An 18,338-nucleotide genomic window follows, 5' to 3' on the forward strand; every position below is an offset into this window, starting at 1 on the left:
AAAGGGTTTGCTCTGTCACCCAGGTGGGAGTGTAGTGGTGTGAACACTGCTCACTGCGGCCTCGACTTTCCAGGGTTAAGTGATCCTCCCGCCTCAGCCTCCCTAGCAGCTGGGACTACAGACTCACATCACCACGTCTGGCTAAGTTTTGTATTTTTTTGTAGAGAAGGGGTTTCACCATGTTGCCCATGCTGGTCTTAAACTTCTGGATTCAGGTGATCCACCCACCTTGGCCTCTCAAACTGCAGGGATCTCATTTCCTTACTTTTTTTGTTTGTTTTATTTTGTTTTTCCATAAGTTATTGGGGTACAGGTGGTATTAGGTTACATGAATAAATTCTTCAGTGGTGATTTGTGAGATTTTCGTGCCCCATCACACAAGCAGTATACACTGCACCATATTTGTAGTATTTTATTCCTCCTCCCCCTCCCGCTCTTCCCCCTAAGTCCCCAAAGTCCATTGTATCATTCTTCTTTTTTTTTTTAGCCTGAGTCTCTCGCTCTGTTGCCCAGGCTAGAGTGCAGTGGTGCAATCTCAGCTCGCTGCAAGCTCCGCCTCCTGGGTTCACACCATTCTCCTGCCTCAGCCTCCCAAGTGGCTGAGACTACAGGCGCCTGCCACCATGGCTGGCTAATTTTTTTTTATTTTTAGTAGAGACGGGGTTTCACTGTATTAGCCAGGATGGTCTCCATCTCCTGACCTTGTGATCCACCCACCTCAGCCTCTCAAAGTGCTGGGATTACAGGTGTGAGCCACAGCGCCTGGCCACCATTGTGTCATTCTTATGCCTTTGTGTCCTCATAGCTTAGCTCCCACATATCAATGAGAACATATGATGTTTGGTTTTCCATTCCTGCATTACTTCACTTAGAATAATATTCTCCAATCTCATCCAGGTCACTGCAAGTGCTGTTAATTCATTCCTTTTTATGGCTGCATAGTATTCTATTGTATATTTATACTACAGTGTCTTTATCCATTCATTGATTGATGGGCATTTGGGTTTGTTCCGTGATTTTGCAATTGTGAATTGTGCTGCTGTAAACATGCTTGTGCAAGTATCTTTTTTGAATAATGACTTCTTTTCCTCTGGGTAGATATCCAGTAGTGGGATTGCTGGATCAAATGGTGCTTCTACTTTTAGTTCTTTAAGGAATCTATGCATTGTTTTCCATAGTGGCTGGACTAGTTTGCATTCCCACTAGCAGTGTAGAAGTGTTCCCTGTTTACTGCATCCATGCCAATAACTACTACTGTTTTTGATTTTTTGATTATGGCCATCCTTGCATGAGTGAGGTGGTATTGCATTGTGGTTTTGATTTTCATTTTCCTTATCATTAGTGATATTGAACATTTCTTCATATGTTTATTGTCCATTTGTATATCTTCTTTTGCGAATTGTCTATTCATGTCCTTAGCCCACTTTTTTTTTTTTTTTGATGCAGAGTCTTGCTCTGTTGTCCAGGGTGGAGTGCAGTGGCACAATCTCAGCTCACTGTAACTTTTGCCTCACAGGTTCAAGCAATTCTCATGCCTCAGTCTCTCAGGTAGCTGGGATCACAGGCGCGTGCCACCATGCCATGGTATTTTTTGTATTTTTAGTAGAGATGGAGTTTCACCATGTTGGCCAGGCTGGTCTCGAACTCCTGACCTCAGGTGATCCCTCCACTTCAGCTTCCCAAACTTAGTCCAGTGTTTGATGGAATTGTTTTTTTTTTTTTTTTTTTCTTACTGATTTGTTTGAGTTAGTTTTAGATTCTGGATATTAGCCCTTTGACAGATGTATAGATTGAGAAGATTTTCTCCCACTCTGTGAGTTGTCTGTTTACTCTGCTGACTGTTCCTTTTGCATGCAAAAGCTCTTTAGTTTAATTAGTCATAGATGGCTTTTATGACATTAAGTTATATCCCTTCTATGCTGATTTTGCTGAGAGTTTTAATCATAAAGAGGCACTGGATTTTGTTGAATGCTTTTTGCATCGATTGAAATGACCATGTGATTTTTGTTTTTAATTCTGTTTATGTAGTGTATCACATTTATTGACTTGCATATGTTAAACCATCCCTGCATCCCTGGTATGAAACCCACTTGATCATGGTGGATTATCTTTTTGATATGTTGTTGGATTCAGTTAGCAAGTATTTTGTTAAGGATTTTAGCATCTATGTTCATCAAGGATATCGTTCTGTAGTTTTCCTTTTTGATTATGTCCTTTCCTGCTTTTGGTATTAGAGTGATGCTGGCTTCATAGAATAATTTAGGGAGGGTTCCTTCTTTTTCTATCTTGTGGAATAGTGTCAAAAGGATTAATACCAATTCTTCTTTGAATGTCTGGTAAAATTCTTCTGTGAATCTGTCTGGTCCTGGACTTTTTTTTTTGGTAAATTTTAAATTACCATTTCAATGTCGCTGCTTGTTTTTGGTCTGTTCAGGATATCTAATTCTTCTTGATTTAGGCTAGTAGGGTTGTATTTTTTGCAGGAATTTATCCATGTCTTCTAGGTTTTATAGTTTATGTGTGTAAAGTTGTTCATAGTAGCCTTGAATGACCTTTGGTATTTCAGTGGTGTCAGTTGTAATATGTCCTGTTTTGTTTCTTAATGAGGTTACTTGGATTTTCTCTCTTCTTTTCTTGGTTAATCTGGCTAATGGTCTATCAATTTTATTTATCTTTCCAAAGAACCAGGTTTTGTTTCATTTATCATTTAATTATCACATTTCTTCCTTGCTTTCTGGCACAGAAAAATATTCTAAGTTTGACTTGCATTTTTTAAAATCTGCCCTAGTTCTGGAATCAACTATTATTCTAAGAAATACTGGTTCCTTTGATTAGGAAATTATATTTAGAAATTAATATCTGGCTACCAGTAATGCTCATTGGGGGTGTTATTACTTCTAAATTATTAAAACAGAAGCACAAATATATTCCTTAAAAATCTTAAGTTCGCATTAATATTTATAATTCCTTTTTTTTTTGAGACAGAGTCCCACCCTGTCACCCAGGCTGGAGTGCAGTGGTGCAATCTCAGCTCACTGCAACCTCTGGCTCCTGGGTTCAAGTGATTCTCCTGTCTCAGCCCCTCGAGTAGCTGGGATTACAGGTGCCTGCCACCACGCCCAGCTAATTTTTGTATTTTTAGTAGAGATGAGGTTTCACCATGTTGGCCAGGCTGGTCTTGAACTCCTGACCTCGGATGATCTGCCTGCCTAGGCCTCCCAAAGTACTGGGATTACAGGTGTGAGCCACTGCACCTGGCCTTAGAATTGTAATTCCACATTAGCCTTTGTACCTTCTTTGATTTTTTATTCTAATTTTTCTCTTACATCAAAATCTTATTTTCTAAAGATATTTTCACACATATGTTCTCACACATTTGTTCTTAGCGCTATCCTATATGTGAAATATTTTCAAAATTACAATATCATGTATGAATCCTAACAAGAAAAATCCTGATTAAGTTTAACAATTTTGTAGTCCTTTTTATGTTTATGTTACATTAAATAGGTATGGTTATAATAATGTATCTTAGTTATCTGAAATATTTTTCTCCATAATAATTATAATAATATAATGCTCAGTTAGACTCGTTTGTTTCCATTTATTTTTAATTTCAGGGTTTGATAATTTTATATTTAAAAAATATGCAAAACTTACACAGTTTGAAAAACAAAAATATTTCTTAAAATGCTTTCCTCAAAGAGTACTCACTTTCAATGCTATTCTCTCCACTTCTTTCATGCCTTTCCCCATATCCATTTATTTTGATAATTTTCTAGTTAATGCTTCTTGTGTCCCTTTTGTAGGAATAAGCAAATATGGATATATAATTTGATTTCTCTACCTTTTACTGCAAAAGATAGCACTATGTAAATCACATTGCACCCAGCTTCAATTTCCCGTAAAACATATCTCCCAAAAGCCTTTCACAGAGGTTAACATCCAGTTGTACTGTCATCTCGTCTTCAAATGTAAATCATTTAATCTTGTCTTTTACAATTCTGACTCTCATTATTTCCTGATATTCACATTTAATAATGAATTTTATCAGAAATGAGTAGTGAATTCTGCTTATTCAATGTGTATGGATATGATTTTTCTTCAGTAAACAAGAAAATATATTTAAAAATATATAATTATAATTATATAATGTTATATAAGTAGGATTTTATATATTTCTGTATTTTATTATATCTTCTTCGCTAAATTAACAACAAAAAGAGCAAGCAAGCCAGAAGATTACATTCTTTTATAACTTGAAAGATTATGAACAATTTTTAATGTTCTTAATATTTATAAGAACAAGATTGTGAATTTTTAGAGACAAATAGCCATCCTTTATTATGTAGACTTTGATCCCCTACCATGCACTTTTTTTAATTTTTAATTTTTGTGGGTACATTGTAGGTGTGCATATTTATGAGGTACATGAGATGTTTTGATACAGGCATGCAATGTGAAATACTCACATCATGGAGAAGGGTATCCATTTTCTCAAGCATTTATTCTTTGGGTTACAAACAATCCAGTTACAACCCTAGGTTGTCTTTCAGGGTTTTCATACTTTTGGGTTTTACATTTAAGTCTCTAATCTATCTTAAGTTAATTTTTGTATATGGTATAAGAAGAGGTCCAGTTACAATCTCCTGCATATAGCTAGCCAGTTGTCCCAGTACCACTTATTGAATAGGGAATCCTTTCCCTATTGATTGTTTTTGTCAGGTTTGTTGAAGGTCAGATAGTTGTAGGTGCCCAATTACAATCCAGTTACTCTTTTAGTCATTTTAAAATGTACGACTAAATTATTTTAGTTATTTTAAAATGTACAACTAAATTATTACAATAGTCACCCTATTGTACTATCAAATAGTAAGTCTTTTCATTCTTTCTTTTTGTTAACTTTTATTTTAAATTCAGGGGTACAAGTGTAGGTTTGTTACATAGGTAAACTTGTGTCATAGAGGTTTCTTTTACAGATTATTTCATAACCCAGGTATTAATCCTAGTACCCATTAGTTGTTTTTCCTGATCCTCTCCCTCTTTCCACCCTTTACCCTCTGAAAGGCCCCAGTGTGTGTCATTCCCCTCTATCTGTCCATGTGTTATCATTCAGCTCCCACTTGTAAGTGAGAACATTCAGTATTTGGTTTTCTGTTTCTGTGTTAGTTTTCTGAGAATAATGGGTTCCAGCTCTGTGTCTGCAAAGGACATGATGTCATTCTTCTTTATGGCTGCATAGTATTCCATGATGTATATGCACCATATTTTCTTTTATCCAGTCTATCACTGATGGGCACTCAGCTTGATTCCATGTCTTTGCTATTGTGAATAGTGCTGCAATGAACATATGTGTGTATGTCTCTATAATAGAATGATTTATATTCCCATGGGTATATACCCAGTAATGGGATTGTTGAGCCAAATGGTATTTCTGTCTTTAGGTCTTTGAAGAACCACCACACTGTCTTCCACAATGGCTGAATGACTTTACACTCCCATCAACATTGTATAAGCATCCTTTTTCTCCACAGCCTCACCAGCATCTGTTATATCTTGACTTTTGAATAATAGCCATTCTGACTGGCATGAGATGGTATCTCATTGTGGTTTTGATTTGCATTTCTCTAATGATCAGTGAGGTTGTGCTTTTTTTCATAAGTTTGTTGGCCACATGTATGTCTTTTTTTGAGAAGTGTCTGTTCATGCCATTCACCCATGTTTTAATGGGGTTGTTTTTTTTTTTCTTGTAAATTTGTTTAAGTTCCTTGTGGATCATGGATATTAGACCTTTCTCAGATGGATAGGCTGCAAAAGTTTCCTCCCATTCTGTATGTTGTCTGTTCATGCTGTTGATAGTTTCTTTTGCTGTGCAGAAACTCCTTAATTTAATTAGATACCGTTTGGCAATTTTTGCTTTTGTTGCAATTGCTATTGTTGTCTTTGCCATGAAATCTTTGCCCGTGCCTATGTCCTGAATGGTATTGCTTAGGTTGTCTTCCAGGTTTTTATAGTTTTTGGTTTTACATTTAAGTCTTAATCTATCTTAAGTTTATATCTTGTATTCAGTGCAAGGAATGGGTTTAATTTCAATCTTTCACATATGGCTAGCCAGTTATTCCAGCACCATTTATTAAATAGAGAATCCTTTCCCCATTGCTTGTTCTTGTCAGGTTTGTCAAAGATCAGACAGTTGCAGGCGTGCTGTCTGATTTCTGGGCTCTCTATCTAGTTTCATTGGTCTATGTATCTGTTTTGGTATCAGAACCATGCTGTTTTGGTTACTGTAGCCCTGTAGTGTAGCTTGAAGATGGGTAGCATGATGCCTCCAGCTTCGTTGTTTTTACCTAGGATTGCCTTCGCTATTCAGGCTCTTTTCTTTGGTTCCATATAAATTTTAAAATAGTTTTTTCTAGTTCTTTGAATAATATCAATGGTAGTTTAATAGGCATAGCATTGAAACTATAAATTTCTTTGGGCAGTATGGTCATTTTAACAATATTGAGTCTACCAATCCAGGAACATGGAATGTTTTTCCATTTGTTTGTGTCATCTCTGGTTTCTTTGAGCAATGGTTTGTAGTTTTCCTTGTAGAGATCTTTCACCTCCCTGGACATTCGTAGCTGTATTCGTAGGTATTTCTTGTTCCATGGATTTTGACAAATCTATAATAAAACGTATCAAGCTTATATCATCATAAATAGTAGCTCCACAGCCCTAAAAACCTGTGTGCCATGAATTGATCCCACCCTTCACTCTACTCCCTAGTAACTGCTGTTTACTGTCTTCATAGTTGTGCTTTTTCCAGAATGTCATATAGTATGTAGCCTTTTCAGATTAGCTTGTTTTATTTAGTAATATGCATTTAAGTTTTCTCCATGTCTTTTCATGACTTGATGGCTGATTTCTTTTTAGTTTTGAAAAATACTGCTTTGTCTGATGTACCAGTTTATTTATCCGTTCACCTACTGAAGGACATCTTGGTAGCTTTCAAGTTGTGGCATTTGTGAATTATGCTGCTATACACATACACATATGTGCAGGTTTTTGTGTGAACATAAGGTTTTAATTTAAGGTGAATCCCAGGGGTGACAATTGTTAAACTGTATAGTTAGAGTTCATTTAGTTTTATAAGAAACTGCCAAACTATTTAAAGTGGCTGTATCATTGCATTTCCACCAGCCATGAATGAGAATTTCTGTTACTCCACATCTACTCCAGCATTTGGAGTAAATGGAGTAGATTGGGAGTGTTGTCAGTGTCTTGGATTTGGACTTTATAGTAGGTGTGTAGTGGTTATCAAGATTTGTGATTTTGATATGCAAAGTCATCTCTAATCAGATTTCTTTAATTTTTTTCCAATGATGAATGCACCCTTGTTATCTTGTTCATTTGTTCTATAATTTTTATTTATTAAGAACCCAGGGCCGGGTGTGGTGGCTCACGCTTGTAATCCCAGCACTTCGGGAGGCCGAGGTGGGTGGATCACGAGGTCAGGAGATCGAGACCATCCTGGCTAACACGGTGAAACCCCGTATCTACTAAAAATACAAAAAATTAGCTGGGCGTCGTGGTGGGCGCTTGTAGTCCCAGCTACTCGGGAGGCTGAGGCAGGAGAATGGCATGAACCCGGGAGGTGGAGCTTGCAGTGAGCCGAGATCCCGCCACTGCACTCCAGCCTGGGGGACAGAGTGAGACTCTGTCTCAAAAAAAAAAAAAAAAAAAAAAGAACCCAGGCATTTATTTTGTTGTTTTTGTCACAATCCAGGTTTTTAAAATTATTAATCCATTTTTTCTAACTTATCAATATCTGCTTTTTTTCTATATTAGATCATTCCATTTTCCTTTTACTTTGAATTTTTTCCATCTTTTTAAAGTTTAAGATTAATTCAGTTATTTTTCTATCTTATTGATATTTAAATAAATATTAGAGTGCAAGGATTTTCTCTAATCACTTAATTATATTCCATATATTGTATTGAGCCCTACATATTTGTTAAATTATATTTTCATTATGTTGTTTATTAGATAATATACATCTTGTTTTGTATTTCCTCTTAGATTCAAGAGTTGCTTAACAGAGGATTTTAAGAATTTCTCTGGACTAATTTTTATTGTTGTTATTTTGATTTCTATTTATTTATAGCTTTATTGCATTGTGACTAATGTATCATTTCTATTTCATGCAATTTGAAGTTATTTTTTGTGAATCGATATACCATCATTTTTGGTTAATGTTTTAGATACACCAGAATCATTCTTTTGTATTCTAACTTTTTTTATGTGTTTATGTGAACTATTTTAGACTAAAAAGGTATATTAAGGCGAGGAGTGATGGCTTACACCTGTAATCCTAGCACTTTGGGAGGCCAAGGTGGGTGGATCACTGGAGCTCATGAGTTTGAGTCCAACCTGAGCAACATGGTGAAACCCTATCTCTACAAAAAATACAAAAATTAGCCAGGCATGGTGGCGTGCACCTGTAGTTCTAGCTACTAGGGATACTAAGGTGAGAGGATGCCTTTAGCCTGGGAGGTGGAGGTTGCAGTCAGCCAAGAGCCACTGCACTCCAGCCTGGGCAATAGAGCCCCACCTTGTCTCAGAAAAAAAAAATTTTTATATATATAAATTATATATATAAATTATTTATATAATTATATATAATATATAATATATATTATATATAATATATATTATATATAATTATACATATATAATTATATATATATAAATTATATATATATAAAGTTTGCCTAATATAATCCTGTTTTTGTTTGCAGTTTCTACTTTGTTAAAGTTGCTATTATGTTATTTGAAGCACACATATTAATACGTATTGTACCTTCATTGTGAAGCGGCCCTTCAGCATTATGAAGTGTCATTCATTTCACTCTTAATCCTTTTGTTCTTAATTTGACCTTGTCAGACATTGAGATCCAAATGTCTACTTTATTTTGTCTGTATTTGCCTCCTTCCAATATCTATCTTATATTTTTAGACTTTCTGAATCACGTTGTTCTAAGGGTATCTTTTTCATATAGCACATAGTACTATTTTGCTTTCTGAACCAATCGGAAAACATTTTTCTTTACAAAGGAACTTAAAGTTAAGCCCATTTGAATTTAGTAATATATTTGATTTGCTCAGTTTCAGCTCTGTCATATTATGTTCTACTTACTGTGTTTTCCACTATGTGACCTGTTTTCATTGTTTTAAAAATATTGGATTACTTCTAGTATTTGGAAAGTCTTGTGTTTGTTTTCTAGTTTGTTTCTAGCTATTATATTAATATCTAATACCCTTTTCCTTGTTTAGACTTTTACCAATGCTTTGTCAGCTTTAAATAGTTTTGTTTGACTTCTACCTATTATCTATGTGGCATTAAGTGAGGTTTCTATTATTTGCTTTCTTTTGTTCCCATTTTTTTTGGTCCTGTTTCTTTTTGTACTTTATCAGAGCACATAACATTTACATACAATTTTTCATTATTACCCCACTTTTGTTTTAGTTTTAAATCTGCAATATTAAATTAGTTTTTTGCTGATGCCTCATTAGTCAATGTTTCTTGAGTTCTTCATTCATTTTATAGACTTTATATTTGAAGAAAATCTTGGTTGGACACAAAATTCTTATTTCTTAAGAATTTTGTTCCACTGTTTTCTGCTTTCAATGTGATGTGATTATCAAGAAGTCAAGTGCTGAAATGATTTTTTTCCTTTATTAGTAATTAGGACTTTTTTGCTTGAAGAACCAGAGGATTTTGTCTTCTTTATTATTAGCACTTGTTTCTGTTCAGGTAAGTTTTGAGTTGACCATTCTGCTCATTTTTACTAAGTATATGGCAAATGTGTAAATTCAGGTCATCTTTCATTTTGAGGAGGTTTCCTTGGATTATTCTTTTAAAGATTAGTCCTGCTCTAGTTGTAGTTGTCAATCTTTCTTATCACTTTTGTTTCCTTCCTATTTTATGCCTTCTTTATTCAGTTGAATTTTCTTGGCTCCTTCTCTCTGGTTCTTATTATATTCTGGCCTTCCCTGTACTCCCTTGTGTATCTTATAATTTAGTTTTCTTATCTGAGAAGATTTTATCTTTTACTTTATTTCCTCAGTTCAAATTCAATTTCACATTTGCCTGGCATTTATCCATTTTTATGTCGAGATTTTGGATTTCTAGTTTCTGGTGCTTTTAAATCTGAAATCATATTTAATTTTCATTTTAATGTACATTTTAATTTTCTTCTATTTTACTACCTTTTCAAAGGGCTTTACAAAAAGACTTTTTAAAAATGACCTGTTCAGGGTCGGGCGTGGTGGCTCATGCCTGCAATCCCAGAACTTTGGGAGGCTGAGGCGGGTGGATTACCTGAGGTCAGGAACTCAAGACCAGCCTGACCAATGTGGTGAAACCTCTTCTCTACTAAAAATACAAAAATTAGCTGGACGCGTTGTCATGCCCCTGTAGTCCCAGCTACTCGGGAGGCTGAGAAAGGAGAATCGCTTGAACACGGGAGGCAGAGTCACTGCACACCAGCCTGGACAACAGAGAGAGACCCCGTTTCAAAAAAAGAAAGAAAAGAAAAGAAAAAAGAAAAAGAAAAATGATCTGCTCAAAAGATCCGTTTCATCTTTCCTAGTTTCTTCTCATAACTTTATATACATTTGACGTTTTTTGTTGGTTCACGTTTATATGCATTGGATTTACCTGGACCCACAATATATAGGTGACACAATGAGGCTGAATGGATGAAGGGGTTTGAATATTATACCCAGTATTCTAGTAAAAAAAAAAAAAAGAAGTCTTTTTTCATTGGTATAGTGGAGTAGCTTCTTTAATAAATGGAGAATTTTTGCTCTGGTTTCCTGAGATATTTTGACATAGACTTTTTAGATTTTCCTGTTTATCTTAACCACCAACCATCTCAGATTTATCTTCCTCTTCTAGGGTGCCTCCTTCTCTTAACAAGGCTAGCACCTCTCATGCCAAGCAATTGCTAAGACCCTTTCTTCCATCTTCCATCTAGCCGGTGCACTAATGCACCAGATCTCGGACTTGTTTCCAGTACTCCCACTTCATTTGGGTTTCTGTTCTTCTGTGGATTAGTCCACAGGGACCCTGCTTCCCCCTCCCATGCAACTTTTGTTTGACTCTTTGTTCTGACGTAGACTCTGGGGACCACTGCAGTGATCTTGTATGTTATGCATACTTACACGTAAATTTTATCTTGTATTATTATCTCACTCTTAATTATGCTGTAGGCAGGGTTTAGGGGTAATTTTAATTCCTTTTCTTTTTCGGCAACCTGTTTTTATTCTACATGCTGTGATAATCCTGAACAAATATAATTGTTATGTTTATTTTTATTTAATGCCATCAAGAAACGTTATTAATAAGAATAAAACCTGTTGTAAATGTTTTTCAATCCTTCTAGCCAAGAACCCTCATTAGATCGAAAGGCAGTAGCTAAATCATAGGAAAATTTCCAGTGGTCAATATATTTAGAAAAATTTGTTGAAATGATCATTTTACTTCTATGGGCATGTTTGGAAGTCCCAATATTGATTCAGAAAATACCACTTATGAGAAAATTATGTATCAGTCAACACAATGGTAATTATAGCTTTAGGACTTAACTGAATTTAGTAATCAGTGCTCTCTCTAATATAATCTACTATTAAAAGTCAATTTATTTTTTATTTATTATACTCTCTCTTACAGTCTGAGAAATAGCAAATTTTTTGTGTGTACACACACAAAAACAAATACACACACTCATATATTCCAAAAGAGATTTTTTTCGTGGGCTCACAATATATCAATCTCTATTGCGTTTGGAGACATTGACATTCACAATTTCAGTGAACACTAGAATAGAAAATACCAATTAACACAATAGGCACTATGATAACTGTGGCTTGTCATCAGGGAATATCAAACCATCTCCCGCAAGTAAAAAATCTACTTTCTTTTCACATCATGATATTTTATTACTTTTTAGAAGCCTCCCAGTTTCACAAATGTGAAGGCAGTAATGAATCACCAGTGGAGTTTATAGTGAAAAGGCGAGCCTTTTATCTATGCAGTCAGATTTTCATGCATGCCATATGCTTATTATTCACCTCAAGACAAGCAGGCAAAGGAATGAAAATAAATTTAAAAAGCAAACATGAAATTATTAACTAAGAAACATGTTCCTGTTACATTATATCATTTAATGAGATCTAGCACAACAAGGAACATTTCTTTGCACATGTAATTAGTAGGCAGCCAAATTAAATCCACAGTACATTGTACCAATATACTAATGCACACAGAATAAAACCACTGACTCAAGAATAATATAACATTTTCTCACAATTTTGAAATACGTCTAGAGCTTTTGTTTCAATGGGATTAATTTCATCTCTACTCATGACTATGACCAAACCAAGATACAATAAGATCTTTTAAGGACAATGAATTCAAATAAGAGATACATCCATCCAGTACCTTATTAAGTAAAATACCAAATGTATTCGTCTGTTCTCACACTGCTATAAAGATACTATCTGAGACTGGGTAATTTTTGAAGAAACAAGGTTTAATTGACTCACAGTTCTGCTTCACTGGGGAGGCCTCAGAAAACTTACAATCATGGTGGAGGGGGAAGCAGGCACCTTCTTCTCAAGGTGGCAGGAGTGAGAGAAAGGGCAGGGAAAAATGCCGCTTTTAAAACCATCAGATCTTGTGAGAACTCCCTCACTATCATGAGAACAGCATGGGGGAGACCATCCCCATGATCCAATCACCTCCCACCAGGTCCCTCCCTCAACATATGGGGATTATAATTCGAGATGCAATTAGGGTGGGGACACAGAGCCAAACCATAGTCACCAAGGAATAACACCAATGATGTTTTTCTGTTATGTTTCATTTTGAAGGAATAATTGCTTATAAAATCAAGCTAAATATATGCCTCTTATGTTTCTGTCACTCTTCTGGGCTTTACAGAGGACAAGAAGAAATTTAGTTCATAGTCTTTTTCCTCACAGGTACTAAAACCAGTTAAAGAGGAAAAGACACATAATTTTAAAGGTTATATTTAAAACAGATAGATGATTATATATCATGTTCAGTATGTTCCATACTCAGTGTTAAATATGTCACAGATAAAAGGATTATTGGAATTATCAGAAATATTAAATTTCAGGAGCTATTAGAAATAATGAGATTCAAAGGAATAAAATATTGAGAGGAATTAGTGTTCATAGTGATTAAGTGCCTGACCTTGGGTCATATCTCAGATTGAGGTTTTAGTGCTGCTAGATTATGGATGATAAGTTAAGTGATGACTCAGTGAAAAGAACTGAAGAGTTATCAGTATAAGCTGGCTAAGTGGGTAAAGCTGGTAAAATGGAGCAGTTTGTTTAATAAAAGCAGAATTTTTTCTCTGTAAGGTTTTGACACTACCTTCTTCAATTTTTTTTTCTTTAACCACAAACCATCTCAGAGCTACATTCCCTTTCTAAGGTGAAGTAAGGCATGACAAGTGAGATAATTATGGCTGATGAGGGCAGGAGCTTCTCTTTCAGTATATTACCAGTTGGATAATTTCCAGTGAAAACCAAAATGGAACCATATTGGCATGTGGTTGATACAGAATTTAAAAAAGCAATCTGAATTTCTGATATTGTCAACATAAAAGGCAGTGAAAAAGAAATGGAATGGAAAAGTAAAATATAGATCAAATACAAAAGTCATGTGGAAATGTAGAAAAAGATGTAAGGATTTCTAGAGAGTTGTAATAGACAACGTCTGATGTAAATTAACATTGAGTGTTTACTACTACCTTAAATAAATTACCATAACAAACTTTTGAGGCAAAAAAGTCACACAAAGATTAAAATAATAATAATAATAGGTAATAATTTTCCTAAAGTCACGAAACCAAAAGGATTAAAACTAGATTTGAATTCAGCCCATCTATTCCAGCACCTGAATTTTTGGATTTAAACCCTATACCATCTTTGGTCTCAGGATTGATCTGCAAGAACAACCAGACATCTCCAGGTGACTCTTATCCTGTTATACGGGTCAGTTCCTGGAGACTCCCTACCATGCATATTATGATCAATATGTGTCATATGTCTTACCTATTTTCAGCCGAGCAAGTAGCAGTACTCATCTGGAAACAACAGTATGGGAAGAGCTAACTTTTAAATGGCGTAGCTGGGCAGTTAGTTCCTCCTGTGGTTAGTTGCTGCAGCTGCTGCTTTCTTATTTGTATTCTTTTCTGTTTCAGAATATTTTTTTCTGTTTTTACATTTGATGTAGTATTTTCTTTTTAAGGAAATCAAACCAAACAATTTTAAAAACTTTAATAATTGGCATTAGTCTTCAATATTACTATGAAATTGTTTAAAATTCTGACATTTATGTTTTCTTTGGGGCTATGCTATCAAGTTGAAAACACAGGAACATATCAAGATCTAGCTCTTAAGGGAAATATTGCAGTAGAATAAATAACGCTTCTTCTGCATAAGCCATTAGAAGAAGAAATTTATTTCAATAATGGATAACAAAAATTTAAACCACCTCACTTCTGTTTTCTGTCACACAATACTAAATACTAAATAGATATGAAATACTAGAAACTGAATAATTTAAGGAACACACTTGTCAAAACAGCAAATAGAACCTGAATAGATTGTAAAGAGTTGATGACATGTTTATCAATTTTCAGATTATTTTCTATAGGCAACTTTGCTGGAGACTGTTACAGAAAGAAGACAGTTAAACGTAAGCCTGTCCTCAACAATCTAAACGTTACACAGAGACATTGTTTTTTAAAACTAGTGCCCACTCACTCTGTACTCCCTTCACAATCCCTTGCTCCATTATGATTTAATTAGCATGGATGTTATTTCATTTTATTTTAATTTTATTGTTTGTAACTACAGGTGGTTCTATTGAGCAGCCAAGGTTGACAACCAGTGTATTCATTAGCTAAGGCAGCCATATCAAAGTACTATAGGCTGGGTGTCTTAAACAATAGAATTTTTTTTTTTCTTTTCAGAATTGTTGAGACTAGAGTCCGAGATCCAGGTGTTGGCAGGGTTGGTTTCTTCTGAAGCCTCACCCTGGCTTACAGATGATGACCTTCTGCCTGTGTCCTCACATGACCCTCCTTCTGTGTATCTGTGTCCTAATCTTCTAATCTTCTCTTCTTATAAGGAGACAAGTCATATTGCATTAGAATCCTCCCTAAAGACCTCATTTTACCTCTTTAAAGACCCATCTCCAAATACAGTCACATTCTGAGGTAGTGAAGTTAGAACTTCAACATAGGCATTTGGAAGGAACATAATTCGGCCCATAATAACCACTGATTTAGAAAGCAATCAGTTAGCAATGGATAATATATGACTAAAACTTTTAAAACTACAAAGTCATTCTGTTAACCAAATTAATAAATCTTAGTTACCTAAGATTAATTAATAAATCTAAGTTACCTAAGATTAATTAATAAATCTAATTACTTAAATTAGAAAAAAAATCACTGTAAATGACTGTGATGATATTTCTGGATCCTCTATCATAAGTTGAATCAGAGGACTGTGTACAGAACAAAAATGTGGTTTAGAAATTCATGGTATGAAATTCTCTTTCTCCTTTGTGTAATTGACTAATAATTTTCTGTCTCTAAAGCTAACATTTCCTCAAATCTACAGCAGTAGATTAGAAGCTTGAAATAAAGCTTTATGAAAGTGGTAATTTGAATAGCAAAAAGAGTCATTAAGATGCTTTTCATCCACAGAAACCAACTGACTTATACATGAAGTACAGTCATGAAACACTGAGCTGCTACTAACTTACCACACATGATTAGTTATATAGTAAGGCTGGATTAATCAGGGCATTATCAACATAGCCTCACATGTTCATCAACAGGGACTATTTTTAAAATTCAATTTCCCAGACAATTAAAAAATGAAAATGGTAGGCGATCCAGGTGTAAGTATATTTTGAAGCGATTATATGTACATCCAAGTTTGAGAAATACTAACTTAGATACTAATAGAGAGTTCTTGAGCATAGGCCCACTTAAGTTATTGATGGTTTTAAGTCTGTAAGTTGCTGTTGGTCAGAGAGTTGCTCTGAGGCAATCAACCACAATGAGCTCTTCTAATGATAACAACAATAGATAGCCAACTGGCTGAAATTTTGAAAAGAAGAGGCGATACTGAAATTTGCCATTTCAAGTATAAATTTTATAGGTGACAAATTGCGTGAAAGTAACAAACACTGAAAATTGCTAACAAATTCTAAGTTAAAAGTAACCCCTTCCTATCAGCAATCTTAACCTCCAGAGCAAACACAGTATTTAAAAAGATTATACTTGAGTTTATTTCCAAAATTTTTGCAGTTTTTTTACTTAGTACCAAAATACTTAACAACTTTCTCTATGTACAGCTTTTAGACAATGCCAGAGATTCTGAGTATGTCCATTAAAAAATGACTATAGTTAGATATTTTATTTAATATTATTATTATTTATTATTATTGTCTAAAAATGAACAATATAGACATTAAGAATTAAAGCAAAATAAGCAGTTGCCATTGTTTCCATATATATTATCTCCATCTTAAATACTTTAAAGTTTTAAAATATATTTATATATTATATATTATATATATTTATATAACTTTAAATACACACATACACATTCACACACACATATATATGGAAAGAAAGAGAAAGAAAGAGAGAGAGAATATTTCCCCTAGTCTGACCTGACTTTTCATTTCCTTAATGGTATATTTGAGGGAATAAAAGTTTTATTTTTGTTTTTTATTTTAATGAAATTCAAATTATCAAATTTCCTTTTATGGTATGTACTCGTTTGTGCAAGAATTATTTGTCTAGCTCAAATTAATAAAGATTTTCTCCTATATTTTCTTCTAGAATTGTTTTAGTTTAAGCTTTTTATATGTAGGTCTATTTTAAGTTGAAGTTTGCATATAGTGTCAGGTAAAGAGCAATGTTCATTTTTTTTTCTTCCCTGTAGTTGATTGCTAGTTGTTCCTGCACCCTTTTTGAAAAGAGAATCCTTTCCTCAATAAATTAACTGGACATTGTTGTTAAAAATCAATTTACCATATAATGTGGTTCTATTTCTGAACTTTGATTAATTTCCATTGATATATGTGTTTATCTTCATATCCATTACCACACTGTCTTAATTATCGTAGCTTTAAAAGAATTTTGGAAATCAGGAGGTATTCATTCTCCAAGCATGTTTTCTTCCTAATTGTTTTGGCTATTTTAGGTCCTTTGTAATTCCATATAATTTTAAAAATCAGTTTATGGATGCCTACAAAAACAGCCTGCTTATATTTTTTCTAAAAGATGAAAATTAGAAAAAAAGCATTTGCATTGTTATTAAGGAGAACTGCAAAATGTTTGAGATTTTATTCTGCTTACATGCTGATAAGTTAGCCTGCTACATTTTCATAAAAACTAGCAGAGACATGGGGCTCTTGGGTTAGAGACCAAATATTACTACATCAGTAGTAATGACCAACACATCATTATACTGTTCCCCTGAGCCAAAATTCTCGGTTTCCATCTTCCCCTCCAGAGACAGATATTATTTTTCTCACCGTGTAATGTAAACAAACATGCACCAGGGAGAGACATTTTTATTTTCTAAGACTGTCTGATATACAAACATACTTGAAAATGCATTTTAGATTAAATTAGCAATGAATGCCTTTGATAATGTGCAGAAATAAGAGACCCATGGAGAATTGCCTCCCAAAAACTATGGCCATGGAAATATTTACCAAGGTGGGACAAAATATTTTTTTCTGGATGTTATATATGCTTCTTTACAAACTATTATTAGAAATACTGCTCTGTACCATGATAGCTCACAATATTAAGGGTAATCAGAATCATATCTTTTGTTCTACCAGTTTCTCAAAGTCATGTGATCTTTTGTTCCTATTTGGAAAATGACTTTTCAGACAGTTTTTAAAAACGTATTTTGCCAGCAAGTTTCTTTGCCTTTGTGTTTTCTGTTGAGAAAAGATGAATATACCTTTTTATAGGCTTCAACACAGGGTAGTAAAGTGATGGTTAGAAAGATTTCAACAAAGGCCGGGCGCGGTGGCTCACGCTTGTAATCCCAGCACTTTGGGAGGCCGAGGCAGGCGGATCATGAGGTCAGCAGATCGAGACCACAGTGAAACCCCGTCTCTACTAAAAATACAAAAAATTAGCCGGGTGTGGTGGCGGGCGCCTGTAGTCCCAGCTACTCGGAGAGGCTGAGGCAGGAGAATGGCGTGAACCTGGGAGGCA

This window comes from Nomascus leucogenys, chromosome 3 (assembly GCF_006542625.1).
Source record: "Nomascus leucogenys isolate Asia chromosome 3, Asia_NLE_v1, whole genome shotgun sequence".
Classification (NCBI taxonomy): Eukaryota; Metazoa; Chordata; class Mammalia; order Primates; family Hylobatidae; genus Nomascus; species Nomascus leucogenys.